This window comes from Mobula hypostoma, chromosome 9 (genome assembly GCF_963921235.1).
Source record: "Mobula hypostoma chromosome 9, sMobHyp1.1, whole genome shotgun sequence".
Lineage (NCBI taxonomy): Eukaryota > Metazoa > Chordata > Chondrichthyes > Myliobatiformes > Myliobatidae > Mobula > Mobula hypostoma.
Genome location: NC_086105.1, coordinates 14,065,029 through 14,088,660, shown reverse-complemented (window position 1 = coordinate 14,088,660; position 23,632 = coordinate 14,065,029). Strand labels below are relative to the sequence as shown.

Genomic DNA, 23,632 nt, shown 5'->3' with positions numbered 1-23,632 from the left:
AGTATAATATGGAGAACAAGCTGTTGCTGATGCAGCAGGCTCACCCCTCCACATATCTGATGAACCCAAAGGAACGATGGAGACCGATACATTTTGGCACCAACAGTGACATGGGAGTTGCCAGTCAGCATTGAACTCAATATAGATTTGCCTTACGGACTCCAGCTCTGGAATTTTTTCTTGGAGTTTACTCCCGAAACCTTCCCCTTGTGTGGGTATAGTCACAAGGCAGCGGAGGTTTGAGATCAGAGTTTTATAGTCATAGTCATAGTCATACTTTATTGATCCCGGGGGAAATTGGTTTTCGTTACAGTTGCTCCATAAATAATAAATAGTAATAAAACCATAAATAGTTAAATAGTAATATGTGAGTTATGCCAGGAAATAAGTCCAGGACCAGCCTATTGGCTCAGTGTGTCTGACCCTCCAAGGGAGGAGTTGTAAAGTTTGATGGCCACAGGCAGGAATGACTTCCTATGATGCTCTGTGTTGTATCTCAGTGGAATGAGTCTCTGGCTGAATGTACTCCTGTGCCCAACCAGTACATTATGTAGTGGATGGGAGACATTGTCCAAGATGGCATGCAACTTGGACAGCATCCTCTTTTCAGACACCACTGTCAGAGAGTCCAGTTCCATCCCCACAACATCACTGGCCTTACGAATGAGTTTGTTGATTCTGTTGGTGTCTGCTACCCTCAGTCTGCTACCCTCAGCCTGCTGCCCCAGCACACAACGGCAAACATAATAGCACTGGTGACCACAGACTCGTAGAACATCCTCAGCATCGTCTGGCAGATATTAAAGGTCCTCAGTCTCCTCAGGAAATAGAGACGGCTCTGACCCTTCTTGTAGACAGCCTCAGTGTTTTTTGACCAGTCCAGTTTATTGTCAATTCGTACCCCCAGGTATTTGTAATCCTCCACCATGTCCACACTGACCCCCTGGATGGAAACAGGGGTCACCGGTACCTTAGCTCTCCTCAGGTCTACCACCAGCTCCTTAGTCTTTTTCACATTAAGCTGCAGAGAATTCTGCTCATACCATGTGACAAAGTTTCCTACCGTTTCCTATGTTTTCCTTCTAGATGAGCTGCCAACCACGGCTGATGAGCCCCATCTCCATCTGCCCAAAGCGACTGGTTTTAAGGTGCCAGTAACCTGCCTTTGTCCCTCCTCCTATCAACAGAAACTGTTCTGCTGTGCTTAGTAGCTAAGTTACATGTGAAGGCCAGGAGCTGGACTTAGTTGTTAGAGGCTATTTGAGGTACATGCCACTGAGAGCATTTTGTAGGTAGTGGGTGGTTATCTCCATTACTACACCCACCTCCCCCCAGCTATAACAACTTCAAACAACCATAAATAACATAGCATAAGATATTGCAAGAAACAATAACGGACAGTTGATGTAACATTATATGATAAGAAGTGTTACAATACTGATATATTGTTGCAGTTTCTGTACTTCAATGGTTCCATTTAATATCAGAGAATGTATACAGAACACAACCTGAAATTCAGAATCAGGTTTATTATCACTGGCATGTGACGTGAAATTTGTTAACTTAGCAGCAGCAGTTCAATGCAATACATAATCTAGCAGAGAGAGAGAAAAAATAAATTAAATAAAACATAGTAATAAAGAAACAAGTAAATCAATTACGTGTATTGAATAGTTTATCAAAAAATGTGCAAAAACAGAAATACTGTATACTAAAAAAAGTGAGGTAGTGTCCAAAGATTCAATGTCCATTTAGGAATCAGATGGCAGAGGGGAAGAAGCTGTTCCTGAATCACTGAGTGTGTGCCTTCAGGCTTCTGTACCTCCTACCTGATGGTAACAGTGAGAAAAGAGCATGCCCTGGGTGCTAGAGGTCCTTAATAATGGATGCTGCTTTTCTGAGACACCGCTCCCTAAAGATGTCCTGAGTACTTTGTAGGTTAGTGCCCAAGATGGAGCTGACTAAATTTACTAGAACCTTCTGCAGCTCCTTTCGATCCTGTGCAATAGCCCCTCCATACCAGACAGTGATGCAACTTGTCAGAATGCTCTCCATGGTACAACTATAGAAGTTTTTGAGTGTATTTATTGACATGCCAAATCGCTTCAATCTCCTAATACAGTATAGTTGCTGTCTTGCCTTCTTTATGACTACATCAATATGTTGGGACCAGTTTAGATCCTCAGGGATCTTGACACCCAGGAACTTGAAGCTGCTCACTCTCTCCACTTCTGATCCCTCTATGAGGATTGGTATGTGTTCCTTTGTCTTACCCTTCCTGAAGTCCACAAGCAGCTCTTTTGTCTTAATGACCTTGAGTGCCAGGTTGTTGCTACAGCACCACTCCACTAGTTGGCATATCTCACTCCTGTCCGCCCCGTTGTCACCACCTGAGATTTTACCAACAATGGTTGTATCGTCAGCAAATTTGTAGATGATATTTGATCTATGCCTAGTCACACAGTCATGTGTATACAGAGAGTAGAGCAGTGGGCTAAGCACACACCCCTGAGGTGCACCAGTGTTGATCGTCAGTGAAGAGGATATGTTATTACCAATCCGCAAAGACTGTGGTCTTCCGGTTAGGAAGTCGAGGATCCAGTTACAGATGGAGGTACAGAGGCCCAGGTTCTGCAACTTCTCAATCAGGATTGTGGGAATGATCGTATTAAATGCTGAGTTATTGTCGATGAACAGCATCCTGACGTAGGTGTTTGTGTTGTCTAGGTGGTCTAAAGCCGTGTGAAGAGCCATGGAGATTGCATCTGCAGTTGACCTATTGTGACGATAGACAAATTGCAATGGGTCCAGGTCCTTGCTGAGGCAGAAGTTCAGTCCAGTCATAACCAACATCTCAATGTATTTCATCACTGTTGATGTGAGTGCTACCAGGCAATAGTCGTTAAGTCAGCCCACATTATTCTTCTTAGGCACTGGTATAGAATTGGTTTGCCCACAGGGCTGCAGGGTCTTACCCTGAAGCCGTGTGTCTTCCAGGTTGCACACTCGGGATATCAAAGATGGCGGGGCAGTGAGCTGTGGGAGCAGGAGACATGGCAGTAAAGAACCACAGTTTGAGAGTAGCTATAGATCACAGACTCTGACAGAACCCGATCTACCTTGAAAACGAGAAAAAAAAAACATTAAAGGAAAGAAATGAAATTGTTTCACAGATGAGCTCGAAGAAACTGCTCTCTGACAACATCTTAGCTCCGCCCAGTCTCTCGAACAATATGACGCAAGATTTTAACCCTTAACTAAGTATAATTCCAACTCCTATGCAAACAGTTCTGAATACAGCTTGTCCTGGTGTTGGCCCCTAGCTGTACAAGTTGAAACCTGCCTAGGATTTCTTTGAAAGCTGGCATTTACTGCTGTTATAATGGTCTCCTTTGCGTCAATATCCCCAACTCACATGCACTTCCCCTGCAATGTTGCTGATCGTTGCAGAACACCTTTTTCATGCTCTTGCAGAAGTGATACCTGACTGATCTGTCACAAAGTCATTTGCTTCTATATAGTCTAAACCTTTTATCATCTCTCCTCATCCCAGTTGATCAACATGTAAATTCCCATTATTTTAAGTGGGTTGCATAACCGCTTGAAAGTGGTCGTATCTAAGAGGTTTTGAGACTCATCATCATTATCTGTCGTATGACGTTGGTGATCATGGTCTTATGGCCATGATTGTTTTTGGAAATTTTTTTCTGCAGAGGTAGTTTACTATTGCCTTCTTCTGGACAGTGTCTCTACAAGACCAGTGACACCAAGCCACTATCAATACTCTTCAGAGATTGTCTGGCGTCATTGGTCACATAACTAGAACTTGTGATATGCACCAGCTGCTCATATGACCATCCACCACCTGCTCCCGTGGCTTCATGTGACCAAAACTGTGGGTGGGGGGCTAAACGGGTGCTACACATTGCCCGATGGTGACCTACAGACTAGCAGAGGAAAGGAGCATCCTACAGCTTCTTTGGTAGAGACGTTTCCTCACCCTACCACCCAGTTTTGGTAACATACCGTGTATGAAGTCATTGCAGTTATTAGACCTCTGTGGTTCCTTGCATGGATCATTGTATGCTTGCCCCTGTATTTACTAGATATTCCCTTTCTTTCCTTCTGTGATCAGATGTGATTGGTTTTCCAGGATTGTCTAAGCTAATTGGCACAGATATGATAGTCAGCTGTTAGAAGCCGTTCTTTGTTCAGTAGAAGCTGAATGTGCTAGTTTTGTTTTCAGTCCATCAACGCAGGTCAGTTTGCAACAGGCTGACCACCGTCTTTAAGACTTGGGCTAAATGGTCAGTCAGAGACTCTCCACTGATTTGTCCTTTCAAATGACGCAGCACAGAACAACCCTGAATCAGATGTTTTGCAAAGGAAGTGTGAACAAGTGCAGTGAACTTGTACAGATGGCGGGCACTATCAAGCTAAGTTGTCTCTGGAATCAATGTTAAACCAGTTCTGTAAGAGTTGAAGTTGCAATTAATTAAAAAGTTAAAACTATGCTCTGTTGCTGCTAGAATGTGTGCTGACACTTGTCGGCTACCCCTAGCACATTCTTATGTTGTTCAAGTTCAAAGTAAATTTATTATCAGAGTACATATATGTTACCATATACAACCCCGAGATTCATTTTCTTGTGAGCATACTTAATAAGCCATGATAGAACCAATAGAAGGCCGCACCAACAGGGCAGACAACCAGTGTGCAAAAGTCAACAAACTGTGAATATAAAATAAGAAAGAAATGATAATAATAAATAAATATGCAATTAATATCCAGAACCTGAGATGAAGAGTCCTTGAAAGTAAGTTCATAAGTTGTGGGAACGTTTCAGTAATGGGGCAAGTGAAGTTACCCCTCTGGTTCAAGAGCTTGATGGTTGAGGGGTAAAAACTGTTACTGAACCTGGTCGTCTGAATCCTAAGGCTCCTGTAACTTCTTCCTGATGGCAGCAGTGAGAGGAGAGCATAGTGTAGGTGGTGAAAGTCCCTGGATGCTGCTTTCATGCAATAACGCACCGTGTAGATGTGCTTAACGGTGGGGAGGGCTTTACCCGGGATGGAGTGGGCCATATCCACTACTTTTTATAGGATTTTTTGTTCAAGGGGATTGGTGTTTCCATACCAGATCATGATGCAGCCAATCAATATACTCCCCACCACACAGCTATAGAAGTTTGCCAATTTTAGATGTCATGCCGAATCTTTGCAAACTGCTCAGGAAGAAGAGGCACAGCCAGGCTTTCTTCATCATTGCACTTCGGTGCTGGGCCCAGTCTAGGTCCTCTGAAATGCAAACACTGAGGAATCCAAAGTCGCTGATCCTCCACCGCTAATCCCCCAATGAAGACTGGCTCATGGACCGCTGGTTTCCTCCTCTTGAAGACAATAATCAGCTTCTTGGTCTTGGTGCAATTGAGTAAGAAGTTGTTGTGTGGCACCACTCAGACAGATTTTCATTTTCTCTCCTATTTGCTGATTTTCTCTCCTGTTTGACCTTTGATCTGGCCTATGACATCAGCAAACTTGAATATGGCATTGGAGCTGTGCTTAGTCACATAGTCATAAGTGTAAAGTGAGTAGAGCAGGGGGCTAAACACACAGCCTTGTGGTGCACCTTTGCTGATGGAGACTGTGGAGGAGATTTTGCCAATCCCAACTGGCTGGGGTCTGTAAGTGAGGAAATCAAGGATTCAATTGCACAAGGAGATTTTAACCCCATGGACTTGAAGGTTGTTGATTAGTTTTGAGGGGGTGATGGTATTGAATGCCAAGCTGTAGTTGATGAAGAGCATCCTGATGTATGTATCTTTGCTGTCCAGATTTTCCAGCATTGAGTGAAGAGCCAATGAAATGGCATTTAGCAGGTGAGTACCTTATACTGCCAAAGCAAGAGGTTGAAGATCTCAGTGAACACTCCATCCTTTTGATCAGCACAGGTCTTTTACTTGGCCGGGTACCCTGTCTAGGCTGGTTGCTTCCTGTGGTTCACCCATCAGAAGGATGTTCTCGTGTTGGCCTCAGAGACTGAAATCACAGGATCATCGGGGGCTGTGGGAGTTCTTGAAGGTTACTCCATGTTTTGATGGTCAAAGCGAGCAGAGAAAGCATTCGGGTCATCTAGAAGTGAAGCTCTCTTATCACCTATGTTGTTTGGCTTCACTTTGTAGAAGGTGATAGCATTTAAGCCCTGCCATAGCTGTAAAGCATTCTTCAGTGACTCACATTTGTCTGGAATTGTCACTTTGCAAGTGAGATGGCTTTCTGAAGATTGTACCTGGACTACTTGTAACTCTCTTGGTCGTCAGACTTGAGTGCTTCTGATCTGGCCCTCAGCAGAGTGCAGACCTCATGGTTCATTCCGGGCTTCTGGTTGGGGAAAGACTCTGAATGATTTTGTGGGGGCACACTCATCTACGCCTGTTTTATTAAAGTCCATGACAACCATGGTGTATTCATTCAGAGCCTCAGATGAGTCCTTGAACACGACCCAGACCACCTACTTGAAGCATATCCATAGCTGCCCCTCTGCCTCCCGTGACCACCTCTTTCTTGTCTTAATCTCCGGAGCCTTGCTCTTTAACATTTGCCTGTGAGCAGGTAGGACAAGGGCAGACAAGCAAGCCAGTTGTGTTGGTTGTTAACACAAACAACACCCTTTGCTGTATGTTCTGTTGTGTACGTGCTAAATAAATGAATCTGAAGATCTGAAACTGTATACAATCATGTTGGATCTGGTGATATTGATCCATAGGTTTTTCAGAAGTCAAGAAAAAGGTGTAAAACCTGTTTGCATATGGTTGATTATTGAGTGTTACAAGAGCAAAGAGTGAGCAAAGAAAAAGAGAAAACAAAGAAGTTTTGGTCATCTTGTACAAAAAACTAGAAAGTAAACAAGATATTCCAGTGATGCCAATTAATGTATATGATATCCAGTTTTGAGTGGCATGACATCTGCTACAGAAAAACTAAGAAGCTTCTAGAAAAATACAGAATCAACTACACTACAATTACTGGAAAATTCACCGAACAATTACACATTGGGTATCTCCTGTATCTAATAAAGTGGCTACTGATTATCTTTATGGTCGTCTTCTGTTGTAGCCCAGCCACTTTAAGTTTTGACACGTTCTCTTTTCAGAGATGCTTTTCTGCATACCACTGGTGTAACACATGGTTAATTGAGTGATTGTCGTCTTGCTGTCAGCTTGAAATAGAGGGTCATTTTCCTCTTCTGCCCTCTCTCATTAACAATGTGTTTTTGCTCACAGATCTGCTGTTCACTGGTTGTTGTTTTTTTTTTGCACCATTCTCTGTAAATTCAGGAGAAAGCTGTACATGAAAATCCCAGGAGATCAGCAGTGCCATCCCATGTACATCTCCAACGGCTTCTGACAGTTTTCTGTTTTGGTGTGGACATATTAAAAAGGCGATGTCTCAAGAAGGCAATATCCATCATTAAAGACCCTCACCAACCAGAATCTGCCATCTACTGTTTATTATCATCAGGGAGGAGGTGTAGGAGCTTGAAGACACACACTCATTCATTTTAGGACCATTGAAAGGAAGAGATCTAAGTCGCACCTACATGGGTAAAATGTGTTGCTTTCAAATGCCTGTGTTTAGTTCTAACCACTGGTAACAAACTTGTACCACTGGTTACACACGGTGTCAATAGTCACAATTACACTGTTCATGACAGGAGAAGGGGAAAAGTCAATAGATTTTTTTTTGCCACTGCAGTTCCTGTTTTATCGAAGAAGGGAAAGAATCTCAGTGAGAATAATACTTGTTCACCAATGGGATCATTCCTACAAGCCTGTTATTTTTAATGTTATCTACAGTATTCTAACAGTAAAGTTCAGGGCCATGGTTATATTGATTCAAATTAGAAGATAGAACATTACAACACAGTACAGGCCCTTTGGCCCATGATGTTACGCTGAGCTTTTAACTTACTCTAAGATCAATCAAATCCTCTCCTACATACCTTCCATTTTTCTATAAACAAAACACACAAAATACTGGAGGAACTCAGCAGGTCAGGCACATCCATGGAAACAATCGATGTCTTGGGTTGAATCCCTTCTTAAGGACTGAAAAGGAAGGGTGAAGATGACAGAATAAAATGGTGGGAGGATGTGATTGGTGAAGCCAGGTGGGTAGAAACAGTAAAGGGCTTGAAAGGAAGGAATTTGATAGGAGAGGAGAGTGGAATATAGGAGAAAAGAAAGGAGGAGGGGACCCAAAGAGAGATGATAGGCAGGTAAGAAGTTTCCTCCAACCACCTTGAAATTATTCTCCATTTTTAGGAGCCATTTCGCCCTTGGAAAAAGTGTCTGTTTTGGTGTGGACGTATTAAAAAGGCAGTGTCCTTGTAAATCTCCTCTGCACCCTGTCTAAAGCTTCCACATCCTTCCGACCATGAGAACTGAAAACAATATTCCAAATTTCATCTACCCAGAGCTGCAACATTACCTTGCGACTCTTGAACCAACCAATGAAGACCAACACACCTTCATAACAAACTCTATCATCTTGTGTGGCAACTTTTAAGGGATCTATGCACATGGGCACTGAGATCCCTTGGTTTCTCTGCACTGCCATTAACCCTGTATTCTGCCTTCAAATTTGACCTTCCAAAATGAATCACTTAACACTTTCATCAAAGTTGCTGGTGAACGCAGCAGGCCAAGCAGCATCTATAGGAAGAGGCGCAGTCGACGTTTCAGGCCGAGACCCTTCGTACTGGGTTGAACTCCATCTGCCACTTCTCAGCCCAGTTCTGCATTCCTTCTATGTCCCGTTGCAACCAACAACAATTCTCTACACTACATATGTCATCTGGAAGCTTACTTACCCACACTCCTTCATTCAAGTCATTTATGAACATCACCAGGAGCACGGCTGGTCCTCAGTCTCCAGCATGACACTCTCTATCTCCCACTGTTTTGAAGTAGCGATTGAGAGAGTGACATCTTGCAGGGCAAGAGCCATTTGAAAATTGCAGGTCTTATTGGGAGTGAGTCATTGTTTGAGCCACTAAAAAAAAAGGTGTAAGTGAAGTGTCCTTTGTATTAGTGAGACAGTGTTAGAGAGGTCTGGCTTTGGCAGAACAGGCTTGTGGTGAGAACAGTCTTGGGCGAGCACAGACGCAGGCTTTAAGTAAGTTTCCATTAAGTTTTTTTTTCTGTTAGTACACAGCTAAGGTGCTGAGAATGTGTCCAGAGTTAGTGATACGTTTCTTGTGTGAGATGTGGGAACTTTGAGACACCTCCAGTCTCCATGATAACTACATTCATTCCTGCCTGCGGCCATCAAACTTTACCACTCCTCCCTTGGAGGGTCAGACACCCTGTGCCGATAGGCTGGTCCTGGACTTATTTCCTGGCGTAATTTACATATTACAATTTAACTATTTATGGTTCTATTAATATTTAATTGTTTATGGTGCAACTGTAACGAAAACCAGTTTCCCCCGGGATCAATAAAGTACGACTATGACTATGACTATGACATCTGCCTGAAGTGTACCAAGCTGCAGCCCCTTAGAGACCATGTTATACAGTTTTGGATACAGCTTGGTGTTGGGGTGGGAGCTTCAGTGAGCAGGTTTCTGGCACTGAGTCTGGATTTGTGACTCAAGGGAAGGGGTGAGAAGAGATGTGCTGTAGCGATAGGGGGATTGTTGTTCAGGGGGACAGAAAGGAGGTTCTGTGGACGAGAATGAGATTTGTTGCCTCCCGGGTGCCAGGGTCAGGAGCACGTTGGATCGAGTCCGCAGGGTTTTTAAATGGGTTGGTGAGCAGCCAGAGGTCATGGTTCACGTTGGTGCCCGTGACATGGGTAGGATGGGTGGTGAGGTCCTGCAAAGTGTATTCAAGGAGTTTGGTACTAAATCAAAGGACAGGACCTCTAGGATTGCTACCCTTACCTTGTGCTATTGAAGCCAGAAATAGGAAGATCACACAGTTAAACACCTGGCTAGGGAGATGGTGCAGGAGTGAGCACTTCAGTATTTTGGATCTTTGGGTCTTTTCCAGGAAAGGTAGGATCTGTACAGAAGCAATGGTTTGCACCTGAACTAGAGGGGAATGAACTAAGGTGCCAGAACAGTTAGTGGAGTGGTTGTGAGGAAAGATGTTGTTAAACCTACTTACAAAGTCAGGAATCGAAAGGTTGAGTCTGGTGGGACTAATGTTCTGGGCTACGTATATTCCAGTGTGAGGAGTATTGTAGGAAAGGCGGATGAGCTTAGGGCATGGATCAGCACATGGAATTATGGCATTGTAGACATTACTGAGACTTGTTTGCAGGAGGGGCAGTACTGGCAGCTCAGTGTTCCGGGGTTCTGTTGCTTTCGATATGATGGAGCAGGAGGGATTGAAAGGGTAGGGATGGCGTTGCTATTCAGGGAAAATGTCATGGCAGTGTTCAGTGATAGACTGGGAGAACTTGTTCAGTAAGGCTACATGAGTAGGACTGAGGAATAAGAAAGATACAACCATCTTAACGGGCTGAAAATTGGCAATGGAATTTAACGCAGGCAAGTGTGAGGTTTACACTGTTGAAGAACAAACCACGATAGGTGCGACAGAGTGAATGATAGATCACTGAGTAGTGGAGGAGCGTGGTAGAGCAGAAGGATCTGGGGATACAGATCCGTAATTCCTTGAAAGTGGCATCAAAGGCAGGTAGGTTCGTAAAGAAAGGTTTTGGCACATTGGCCTTTATAAATCAATGCATTGAGTACAGGAGATGGAATTCTACGTTGAAGTTGTATAAGATATTGGTGAGGCCCAATTTGGAGTATTGTGTGCAGTTTTGGCCACCCACCTACAGGAAAGATGTAAATAAGATTGAAAGTGTGCAGAGAAGATTTACAAGGATGTTGCTGGGACTTGAGGACCTGAGTTCTAGGGACAAGTTGAATCAGTTAGTTTATTTTCAAGAACGTTGAAGACTGAGGGGAGATTTGATAGAGGTATACAAAGTTATAAGGGGTGTAGAAATGGTAAATGCAAGCAGGCTTTTTCCATTGAGATTGGGTGAGACTACAACTCTAGAGCATAGTTTAAAAGTGATTTTTTGTTCAACTCTTTACCCAGGATTGTGAAAGTGTGGAACGAGCTGGCAGTGCAATTGGTGGATGTGGGGTTGACTTCAACATTTAAAAGAAATTTGGATAGATGCATGGATGGTAGGGGTATGGCGAGCTATGGTCTGGGTGCAGGTCGATGGGACTAAGCAGATTAATGGTTCGGCACAGACTCGGTGGGCCGAAGGGCCTGTTTCTGTGCTGTAGTGTTTTGTGAGTATGACTCCACTACTATCCCCTGCCTTCTATGGGCAAGCCATTTCTGTATTCCTACAGTGAGGTTTCCCTGGATCCTATCCCTCCTGACTTTCTGAATGAGCCTACTGTAGTGAACCTTATCAAATCTCTACTAAAATCAGTATGCACCACAATCCATATACACCACAGTTGTTTGGATTAATTCTCTCATTTCATCTGCGACTTCCTGTAATCTTGCTGGATATTTAATAATCTGTTTTGACCTAAAACATACGTATAGATTATTTGGGCTGTATTGATTATCTGTTTGCAATTTGCATTGCTTCTAATATCATAAGATAAGGTATGACTATGAGAAGTTTTTTGTGGATCTGGTTCTGGCAGATGGTACAATTTGTCAGATTCGTACCTGAAATGTTAAACCTCTGAGGGTTTAATTCTTAACTGTGGTCAAGACAGTCTTGAGAAGCATGATGTCCCAAATTGTCCTATCTTTGTTCTTGTCAGTTTTCCACTCTCCCCTTAAAATAAATCACCCACCTGCTTCTCCGTTGTGTTATATTCTGGATTGAAACAGCTAACTTTCTCCTGAGATCTGTATGCATCTGTTTGGTGGACATTCTTCAAAACGGAGTCTGTAGATCAGCTTTCCACTCAGCAGATTGCTGGTATTGAAATGTCTGAACTAGGATGCTGGACCTATCTCTGGTAACATAAACTTCTGCAGACCTCCGATTTCTCAAGATGGGAAATGTGCCTGTTGAACTCATTTCAAGTTAACAGGTTAAAGGTTAAAGAGTGGTTCTAGTAATGAATGGGAGAAACAAACTAGTGGTCAGACTGTGTTGGTCATTGATACAAATGATGCATTTCACTGTATGTTTCAATGTACATATGACAAATAAAGCTAACCTTTAAATTTTTATTCTTGGATTTAGATCTTTATATTTTAATTTGTTATTAAGAGTGTACACATCTTTTAGGCTTCTGATTTCAAATTTATTTCTCATAAATGTAATATGTTCATGATAATTTAATTTAAATGAAAGTTTTGACAGTTAACGAGCTTGGGGGAACTGCAGATCTCATTAGCTGTCAAAGCTACTCTATCAACACTTGTGTGAAGAGTGGCCCTGTGGTGCCCTGAGCCAAGCCAACGAGCAGCGAACTGGTCCCCAGGTGGAAGATTGTGTCTTGGACTGAGCTGGATTAAAATAGTGTGGTTCAGAATGAAGCACTTGTGCAAATTTCACTTATCTGTGCTGGCTGTGCCTTCCTGCTCGAATGTTCATCCATGTACAGTGACATTTAGGTGGGCCACACACACACACCCTGCTCTCACTTATCCTCACAGAACTTTGAGTACTTGTTGCCAATTTTATTGGTGGTGTCAAAATGTGAATATTCATTGGCGCCACTAATAAAATCCAACAAACTTTCCCAAGCAGATTCAAACATTGAAACCTGAGTCATAGACCTGCCTTATCATTCCAAGAATTGATTGACTTGTTGCATATTAAGACTGTTAAAACAATTGTTTTCTCCCTTAGATAAGAAGACCAAAATGGGAGTCAGTGTGCCTCTCAAAGCCCTGTACAACTGTAGCTAGACTATTTCAAAGTGACTGGCATTTCTAGGAACTTGTACTGCATTCTAATTTCTAACATTAATTCTTGTTCAAAATATGTACAAATGCAAATAATGAAAAGATAGTTTTTCTTTTTAAAAATGTTCCTTATTTTTGGTTTCCTTACTGAAAAGAATCACCTACTACTTGAGAATATAGTCCATTTGCCACCTTTCATTTAGTAAGCAGCTACTTTGCACTATTTCTGCCAATGGAAGCAGTTCAATGTTTTCACTTTTTCTGGGCTCTTAATCATTGTGAGCATTTCTAATTGTTTCTCACAGCAGCTATGCCATTATATGTAAATTTAGCGTCACTCAACTAACCCTGGGATGATTCAACTAAATCATTTCTGCATCCTATCTGGGATCTTCATTTTCTTGATGTCCGGAAGTGAACTGAATTGGGGGTAATATACCAGTTGTGGCCAATAGCGATTCAGTAAAACCACCCTGTTCTACTCCATGCCTTTTCTTGTGTCAAGATGAGGCCATGCTGAGGGTGGAGGAACAACACCGTATATACTTTATCTGTGTACCCTCCAACCTGATGGCATGAATATCGCTTTCTCCTTCCAGTATTTTTCCCCTCACCCTGCCCTCTTCTCTTCCTTTATTCCCTACTCTAGCCTCTTAGCTCTTCTCACCTGCCTATTACTTCCCCTTGGGCCCCCTGCTCCTGCCCATTCTGCTATGGCCTACTCTCCTCTCCTATCAGATTCCCCCTTCTCCAACCCTTGACCTTTCTCACCCACCTGGCTTCACATATCACCTTCCAGCCAGCTTCTTTCCCCTCCACCCACCTTCTAATTCAGGCATCTCACTCCCTTCCCTCTCAGTCCTGAAGAAGGGTCTCGGCCCAAAACGTAAACTGTTTTCTCTTTTCCATAGATGCTGCCTGACTTGCTGACTTCCTCCAGAATTTTGTATGTTACTTTGGATTTCCAGCATCTGCAGATGTCTTCAACCTGATCATGGAGCTTAGAAAAATAGAGGGCTATGTGCTAGGGAAATTCTAGGCAGTCTCTAGAGATTACATGGTTGACATGCCATTGTGGGCCGAAGGGCCTGTAATGTGCTGTAAATTTCTATGTTCTGCATTTTGACTGCTATCTGCAAATATTGTCTCCATTAGGTATATGTTAAAGTTTCACTGTTCCTACAGGCAGTATGACTTTCGCGTAGTCGTCTCTTTGTTAATTCTTTTCAGCAGAGCTTCTGATTTTGCGTATTCCTGCACTGGCTTTTATCTACCTCGTGTCTACTTACTCCACTATCGGTTTTAATTCTTTTGAACTTGATCAGTATCTTCCTAATGCTTTGTTGTACTTTCAAGCTTTCTGTTGCAATACCTGTTTCTCATTTAACACTATAAGAACTTCTTATAACCCAGTGGTGATTTGTATTTACCAGAAAGATTTTGTGGGAACAAACCCAGTTTTCCTATGCAAACCATTCTTTCCCAAGTGAGGATCAGCTTGTACATCTCATACTTGTTAGTCGTTAACTAAAAATACGACTGCACAAGTGAGCTTTAATGTCTTTTTGAAATATCGGTTAATTAATAATTACAGTCTTGTGAGACTAATATCATTCTTGAAAAGCTAAATTGTGGCTAAATCAGATAATCCTTTGATAATAAAACTATCTGATTTATGTCTCAAGGTTTTCTGTCTTTTTTTGTGATCTGAGTATTGACAAGGTTACTGTTTATTGCTGGAATTTATTGCTGAAACTGCCCTTGAGAAAGTGGGGTTGAATCAGTCTTTTAAATCACTGAGGTATTGTGTAGGGAGTTCCGGCATTTGAACCTAGAAAGATCAGTGTTGTTTCCATATCAGAATGGTGTGCATCTTGGTGGAGAACCTGCAGGTGGTGGTGTTCTCAAACGTTGACTTGCTAAAAGCAATCGCAGGTTGGTGAGTTGGTGTTGGAGTATCCGAGGCAGCACATTTTGTAGACGGTGAAGCAACTGTCAGTTTAAAATTCAGGGTTATTTATTAACATGTGCATCAAAATGTACAGTGAACTGCGCTGTTGGCGCTGACAACCAACACACCTGACGACGTGCTGGGGGGTAGTCCGTAAGTGTTGTCACACGTTCTGGCACCAACATAGCGTACCCATAATGCTCAGCAGAACAACAGAAACAGCAGCAAAACAGACCCCTTTCCACCCACGTAATCACATGCACACGCAGAACAGTTTACAACGGCAGGACAGGTCACCTCTGGGTCTCCAGTCCTTGAGCCGGCATTCTGAGACTCGTAGACAATTGTGTGCCAGTGCTGAGGGGAATGAATTGAGGGGGTGCCAATGAAGTAAGTGGCTTTGACTTGGATCATGATGAGCTTCTTGAGAGTATTTTGTGTTGCACTCATCAAGGCGAGTAGAGGGGACTGAAAATCAGAGTCCAAATCAGGCTGATTCTCAATGAACTATGCCGTGAAATTTGTTATTGTGCAGCAGGAGTACAGTACAATGCACTTAAAAAAACTACAGGTTATAATAAGAAATATGAAAAAAAGTTGTGCAAAAAGAGAGCAAAAATAGTGAGGTTGTGTTCATGGGTTCATGGTCCATTCAGACATATGATGGTGGAGGAGAAGAAACTGTTCCTAAAACATTGAGTGTGTGTCTTCAAGCTCCTGTGCTTCTCCCTGATGGTAGTAATGAAAAGAAGGCATGTGTTGGAAGGTAAGGGTCCATATGATGAATGCTACCTTCTTGAGACATCACCCATTGAAGATGTCCTCAAATATGGGGAAGATAATGCTTAGATGGAGCTAGGTGAGTTTGCAACCTGCGGCAGCTTTGCAGTCTTTCCTCCATACCAGACGTTGATGCAACTAGTTAGAATACTCTCCATGGTACATCTTGAGTCTTTGGTGACATACCAATTATCATAAAGCTCCGAATGAAATATACCTGCTGGCATGCTTTCTTCATAATTGCATCAGTATACTGGACCCAGGATAGATCTCCAGAGATGTTGTCACCAAGAAATTTGAAGCTGCTCACCCTTTCCATCACACCCTTGTCCATTGTGGAAATGCTTTGGAATGTGAGGTGGTAAGTTTCATACTATCAGATTTCCAACCTCTTGCAGCTGTGGTATTTTTGAGGTCGATCTATTTGTGTGTCTAGTAAATGGTGAACCTTTTAGGAAGTTGCTGGTAATATGGAAAGAGCTGGTTAGATTGTCTTTATGGAGAAACTCACTGACTGGTACTTTGGTGGTGTGAATTTGGCTTGGTGATGCCTGAATGTTCCTGAGGCCATGCTTTAAATGGGGTTACCTTACTCCATTTGCTAAGAGTTGGGAATTGAATTTAATGTTGTAGAATCAACAGTAGTCACCTTTACTTCTGATTCTCTGATGGGAAAATAAGTCATTGATGAGGGAATTAAAGAACTAAAGATAGCTGGGCCTAGGTCGATGTTCTGAGTATTGGAGTTGGGATGCTATATTGAAGTTGGTGTGCTGAATTTGGAGTATTGTGGGCAGTTCTGCTCACTTCCCTGTAGAAAAGATACCAATAAGATTGAAGGAGTGCAGAGAAAATTTGCAAGGATGTTGCCAGGACTTGAAGACCTGAGTTATAGGGAAAGATGGAACAAGCTAGGACTTTATTCCCTGAAGTGCAAAAGAATGAGGGGAGATTTGACTGAGGTATACAAAATTAAGGTGTATTGATAGGGCCAATGCACGCAGTCTCTTTCCTCTTGGGCTGGGTGAGACTGGAATTAAAAGTCATAGGTTTAGGTTGAAAGGTAAATATTTAAAAGGAACTTGATGGAAAACTTCTTCACTTGGAGTTTATTGTGAGTGTAGAATGAACTGTGGTGGTAGATATGAGTTCAAATGCAACATCTAAGAGAAGTTTGGATAGGTATAGTGCATGGATGAGAGGGATGTGGAGGGCTGTGGAAATGGGTGCAGGTAGATGGGACGACTCAGGAGATCATGTTGGCATGATCAGAACCTGAGGCAGGATCCAGGCCAGCTGGAAAAGTGGGCTGAAAAATTGCAGGTGGAATTGAATGTGGACAGGTTTGAGGTGCTGCACGTTGGGAGGACTTGCACAGTGAGTGGTAGAGCACTGAGGTGTGTGGTAGAACAGAGCGATCTGGAGTACAGATCTGTACTTCCTTGAAGGTGGCATCACGGGTAGATAGGGTTGTAAAGAAAGTTTTTGGCACATTGTTCAAAGTTCAAAGTAAAATTTATTATCAGAGTACATACATGTAACCGGGTGCAACCCTGAGATTCTTTTATTGTGGGCATACTTAGCAAATCTATAGAACAGTAACTGTAAACTGTGGACGTCAAGAACTTTGAACTGTAAACATACTGTGCAAATACAGATATGAATAAATAGCAATAAATAATGAGCATGAAATAACATTATTCCGTCTATCAATATAACAAAATAACAGAATCCTTAAATGAGTGTTGCTGTCCCATTTTGTACAAGAGCCTGATGGTTGAGGGGTACTAACTGGTGGTGTGAGACCTGAGGCTTTTGTACCTTCCACCTGATGGCAGCAGTGAGAAAAGAGCATGGTCTGGGTGGTGAGGATGATGGATGCTGCTTTTCTACGGCAATGTTTCATGTAGATGCACTCAACGGTTGGGAAAATTTCACCTGTGATGTACTGGGCCCTATCCACTACCCTTTTATAGGATTTTCCACTCAAAGGTATTGGTGTTCCCATACCAAGCTGTAATACAGCCAGCCAAAACACCTCACATCGACAGAAGTTTGCCAAGGTTTTCGGTGACATGCCAAACCTCTGCAGACTCCTGAGGAAGTAGAAGCACTGTTGTGCTTTTTTTGCAGTAATATTCATATGATGGGTTCAGGACAGGTCCTCTGTGATAGTGACACCCAGGAACTTAAAGTTACTGACCCTCTCCACCGCCGACCCTCCAATGATTACTGGCTCCTGGACCTCCGGTTTCCCTCTCCTGCTTTATAATCAGTTCCTTGGTCTTACTGACATTGAGTGAGAGGTTGCTGTTATTAAACCACTCAGCCAAGTTTTCAATCAACCTCCTGTATGCTGATTCATCTCCAGCTTTGATGCCGCCTACAACTGTGGTGTCATCAGCAAATTGTATATGGCATCGGAGCTGTACTTAGCCACACAGTCATAGGTGTAAGGTGAGTAAAGCAGGGGGTTAAGTACACATTCCTGCTGAGCTCCTATGCTGGTGGGGATTATGGAGGAGATGTTTTAGCCAATCCAAACTGACTGGGGCCTGCAAGTAAGGAAATCCAGGATCCAATTGCACAAGGGTATATTGAGGCCCAGGCCTTGGCGTTTACTGATTAGTTTTGAGGGGATGATGGTATTAAATGCTGAGCAGTAATTGATAAAGAGCATCCTGATGTATGTATCTTTGCTGTCCAGATGTTTCAGGGTTTTGTGAAGAGCCAATGAGATAGCATCTGCTGTTGCTTCGTTAGGTGAATTGGAATGGATCCAAGTCACCATTCTGACAGGAACTGATACGTTTCAACACCGGCCTCTTAAAACACTTCATTGACCTTCATAAATCAAAGTATTGAGTACAGGAAACAACAGGAATTCTGCAGATGCTGGAAATTCAAGCAACACACATCAAAGTTGCTGGTGAACGCAGCAGGTCAGGCAGCATCTCTAGGAAGAGGTGCAGTCGACGTTTCAGGCCAATACCCTTCGTCAGGACTAACTGAAGGAAGAGTGATCCCTTACTCACTCTTCACCAGCAACTTTGATGTGTGTTTATTGAGTACAGGAGTTGGGATGTTATCCTAAAGTTATTCAAGACATTAAGTGAGGCTTAATTTGGATAATTGTGTGCAGTTCTGGTCACCTACCTACAGGAAAGATACCAATAAGATTGAAAGAGTGCAGAGCAAACTTATGAGGATGTTGCTGGGACTTGAGAACCTGAATTATAGGGAAAGGTTGAATAGATATGGACTTTATCCCCTAGAGCACAGGAGAATGGGAGATTTAATAAAGGTAGTATAGATAGTGTAAATGTAAACAGGCGTTATCCACTGAGGTTGGGTAAGTCTAGAACTAGAGGTCATTGGTTAAGGGTGAAAGGTTTAAGCAGAACATAAACCTCTTCACTCAGACTGTGGGTTCATTTTCAAAATTTAAGAGTAATTGACGGCAAGGGTATGGTGGACTATAGTCTGGGTGCAGGTCAGTGGGACGAGGCAGATTAATAGTTCAGCATGGATTAGATGAGCCATAGTGCCTGTTTCTGTGCTGTAGTACGCTATGACTTTATGACTCTGCAACTATCGTGATAGCCTGTGTGGGGGATATTTGACCTCTAAAGACCAGAACTATCTTCCTTTCTGTTACGATTACTCCAGTGTTGCTAGCATTTTATTTAGGTACAGTGGGGAATAGGCCCTTCTGGCCCTTTGATCCGCACTGCCCAGCGATCTCCCCCAATTGAATCCTAGCCTAAATACAAGGCAATTTCCCTTCCAGCTGGTTTGTCTTCGGACTGTGGCAGGCAGCAGCAGGAATTGAACCTGGGTCACCTGAACTGTAAAGCGTTGTGCTAACCACCACACTACCATGCCGCCCTCCCTTGGAACCCATTGACTTCTGTTTTACCAGAGCTCTTGTACAACATCAAAAAAATGAGGCCAATCAAAGTGCTCATTCTGATAGGAAGAATGAAGAGAGGGGTTTCTTATAAGTGGGTATGGAAAGGGATGTATCTGACCATATCAGAATTTGGGAAATAGTTAGAAAGTCATAATGTTTTGCCAACTTTATAGAGTTAGTCATGGATTGTGTGAGAGTGAGAGTAGGACGGTCATTGTCAGCAAAAATGGCATTTTAGAGCAGGGGTTCCCAAACTTTTTTATGCCATGGACCCTGACCATTAATTGATTGGTGTGTGGACCCCAGGCAGGGTGCACAGAGCAGCACAGTACAGTTGTCAATGTACTGGATAAAGAGTGGAAAGGAGGAGGATGGGAAGGATTGAAACAAAAACCGTCGTTTCCAAATTTTCTTACATTCTCACCTCTTCCCATTTTCCAAGGAAAACTTCCTCAGCTTCTCCAGTGTTTCCACAAACATAGAGCCCCTCGTCCCTGGAACCGTTTGGTAAATCCCTTCTGTCATTTCTCTAACTTACCTGAAGTGCGGCACCCAGAACTGGACACAGTACACCGGTAGTGGCCAGCTAGTGTTTATAAAGATTCCTCGTGACATCCTACTCTCATATTCTGTGCCATTGTTGCCTCTGGATCCCATGTGCTCTTTTAATCTGCCCTTCCTCTTTCACTGACTATATATATATATATATATATATATATAATACAACCAGAGCTCTGTGCATGCAGCATATTTAGAATTATGCCACTTGGATTAGACGGCATCTTCTCATTTCTTCTACCAAACTGTAGTTCCCAGTACTGAGTCCCTCTCCACACCTCTATATCCTGGACGATGCAGGCGTTGTCACCTAAACCAGCATTTATTGCCCATCCCTAGTTGCCCTTGAGAAGGTGGTGATGCTTGTCAGCTTTATGTTAATGTTATGCTCTGCACAAGTGCAAATCATTTGTATAGAAGTAAAAACAAACACAGGTCTTGGTGCCCGCTTGCACTGTACTCCTTCTTCTGGTCAAGGAAGCAGCCGTTTACTACTTTTCTCTGTTTCCTGAAGTTAAGATTTTTTTCCCCGTTTTATTCCATCTTGTGGCAGCTTACCAGGAAAAGGAAATCCACACAATCCATATCAACCACACTTCCCTCAGAAATTCACCTTTACTTTACAAGTTAATCTGTCAATTTGCTTGCCTTAAGGAAGGTTTGCATGCCTCTGTGAGAATCATTTACACTGAGGTGGGGCCACAAGCTCTGTGCCAACATACCGTTCTGACAAACCTCTCGGTCTTCAACCTGCCTTTTGAACTAGTATCAGAAACTCCTATTTCCAAATACACAGGAAAATACAAGATCTTATAGTAATCTTGCTTTTGTTTCTGAATATGCACAACTGGATCTTAAAAACTTTAAGTTGGTCAATTTAACTTTTATATGTTTAGTCCACTACACATGTATATTGGCTGTCACTGGGGATGAGGCAATAAATTATCTTTCTATATTTTCAAAGGATTTTATAGAATTTCAAAGTATGTTTATTATCTAAGAATGTATAAATTAGATTTGTCTTGCGTCTTGAGATTTGTTTGCTTACAGGCAGCCACAAAGCAATAAACCCAAAAGAACTAAAAAAAAATAAAGACTAACACCTGATGAGTGGAGAAAGGCGGTGGGGGAGGGGGATCACAAATCATGCAAACACTAGAGGTGAACAACAACATACTGAATCCTGGAGCGGCCCGCAGTAGGCCCAAGCCTCGGTGTCAGTCCATTGTGAGCATGGAGCACAGCAGCTGGGGCAGTCTTCATAGGCTGAGCCCCATGGAGAGAGGAGTGAACATCGCGGGAGAATGAGTGAAATTGGCTCTTGCTTCTGATCCTAATGCCCTGTCTTTCCAGTATATTGTTTAAATTGTCCTTGTACTGGGACCCGGCACCGCTGCAGTGAAAGGCCTAGAAACACGCCACCACGCGACTCGCTCTGCCCCCTCAGATTTCATCACCCAGCCCGAAGCCGCTCTCGATTTCTGCAAATCGGCTTGACACCCAGAGCTTTCCAACCTCGCACCCGGGCATGTTGTACGGGTATCAAACTCCTCTGTCTTGACTTCTCCTCTCTGAATGTTTCACTCCATCTGTGCGCATTCAACAGTGGTTTACGACCTTGCCCTGTATGCACTGAGATGTCTCTGAATTCTCTGAATCTTTTCACAATATTATGTACTGTAGATGTTGAAAGACCTATATTCTCTGTAATCTTGCATCGAGAAATGTTCCTTTTGAACTGACTAACAATTCTGTCACGAATTTTGGCAAAACTTTTGTTGTGTGTGTTGTAGCCATCAAATTCTAAATTTGTGTATATTTACAAAATACAATTAAGTTGGTCAGTAAAACTATTGAAAATCTTTTCTTTGTACTTATGTCAGTTAAATAAAGGTTCACATGAATTAACATATCACAGATTTTTGTTTTTATTGCATTTTGGAAAATATTCCAACTTTTCTGGAAATGGGGTTTGTATGTGAATTGCATACGTCATAACGTGATACGAGCACGCCTCACTTAAACATGAAATTAGACCCGGATTCCCGTGTCCTCATTTGAATTAGTTTCATATCTTGAAGTTCCAAATATACACTGCTGACTCTCTCCACTGCCAATCCCCCAGTGTAGAGTGGTGCATGTTCACCCTTGTTCCCCTTCCTGAACTCAAACATCAGCGCTTTAGTTCTACTGACCCTGCATGGGAGGTTGTCGTTGCAGCATCGCTCAACCAGGTGTCCTGTTTTGCTCAGGTAAGCTGATGCATCATCACGTGTGATTTGTCCAACAACAGTAGTGGGCCTGTGTCCCTTCATTTCATCAATCTGGGATATTATTTTGCAAATTCCTACACAACCTGTCAGCATTTTTACCCTGTTATTCTCATGCAGTCTTGATTGCCTCTATCCCCTGTAAAGGGAATCAAATCTGCTAGGTTCTTATGAGGTGGACGTTGTGTGCGAATGTCCTTAACTTCCTTGTGACGAGGACAAGGACTTTGCCTTTCCTCGTGCTTATCTCTACCTTTGTTCTTCCTGGTATCCTCCGAGGACTCATTGGAGCACTTGCCAAATAATTAACTGTCTTGTACTTTTCTTTAGTTGACCTTTCTACCCAGCACACTGACTGTACTGTCTAATCTAGGCAGCATCCTTGTAAATCACCTGTGCACCCTCTCTAAAGCTTCCACATCCTTCGTAAAAGAAACCGACAGAAATGAATACAACAATCTTAAGTCTCATCTAAGCGGAGTTTTATGGAGCTACAATATTACCTCACAGCTCTTGAATTCAATTCCCCTGCCTAAATAGGAAGACACCACCTTAACCACCTGAAGAATTTGCATGGAATTTCTGAGGAATCTATGGATATGAACCCCAAGGTCCTTCTGTTCCTGCACAGTGCTAAGATTGATGGTTTTTTCTCGGACTATCCATTGCAGGTGGGAGCTCTGGATCACACTGCATATATAAAAAGAGAATACAACAGATATAAATTGTAAAACTAATTGAGCTGCTGGCTCCAAATACACAGGTCATGGAGTTACTGCCAGGTGCAAAAAAGGTCATAGGCTTGTTCCTAAAGCAATCAAATTATGAAAGAATATTCTCTTTTCACTGCTGCCATTAGGAAGAAGGTACAGGAGCCTGTGAACTCATACACAAGGTTTAGGAGCAGTTACTGCTTCTCAGCCATCAGGCCCCTGTACTATTGGGAATAACTTATGATGATTATGAAGACACGTAGTTCTCTTTTATTGTCATTTAATAATGCATGCATTAAGAAATGATACATTATTTCCTCCGGTGTGATATCACAAAACACAGGACAAACCAAGACTGAGAAAAACTAACAAAACCACATAATTATAACATATAGTTACAACAGTGCAACAATACCATAACTTGATGAAGAAGTCCATGAGCACAGTAAAAAGTTCAAAGTCTCTCAAATGTCCCACATCTCACGCAGACGGGAGAAGGAAGAAAAACTCTCCCTGCCATGCCGACCACAATCT

At 42.6% G+C, this 23,632-nt stretch overlaps 1 protein-coding gene across 1 annotated transcript in view; it reads left to right on the top strand.

The window, feature by feature from the left end:
* The window catches only part of acss3 (acyl-CoA synthetase short chain family member 3), an 88,607-nt gene that overhangs the window by 5,400 nt on the left and 59,575 nt on the right, over window positions 1–23,632 (top strand). The window lies entirely within an intron of this gene.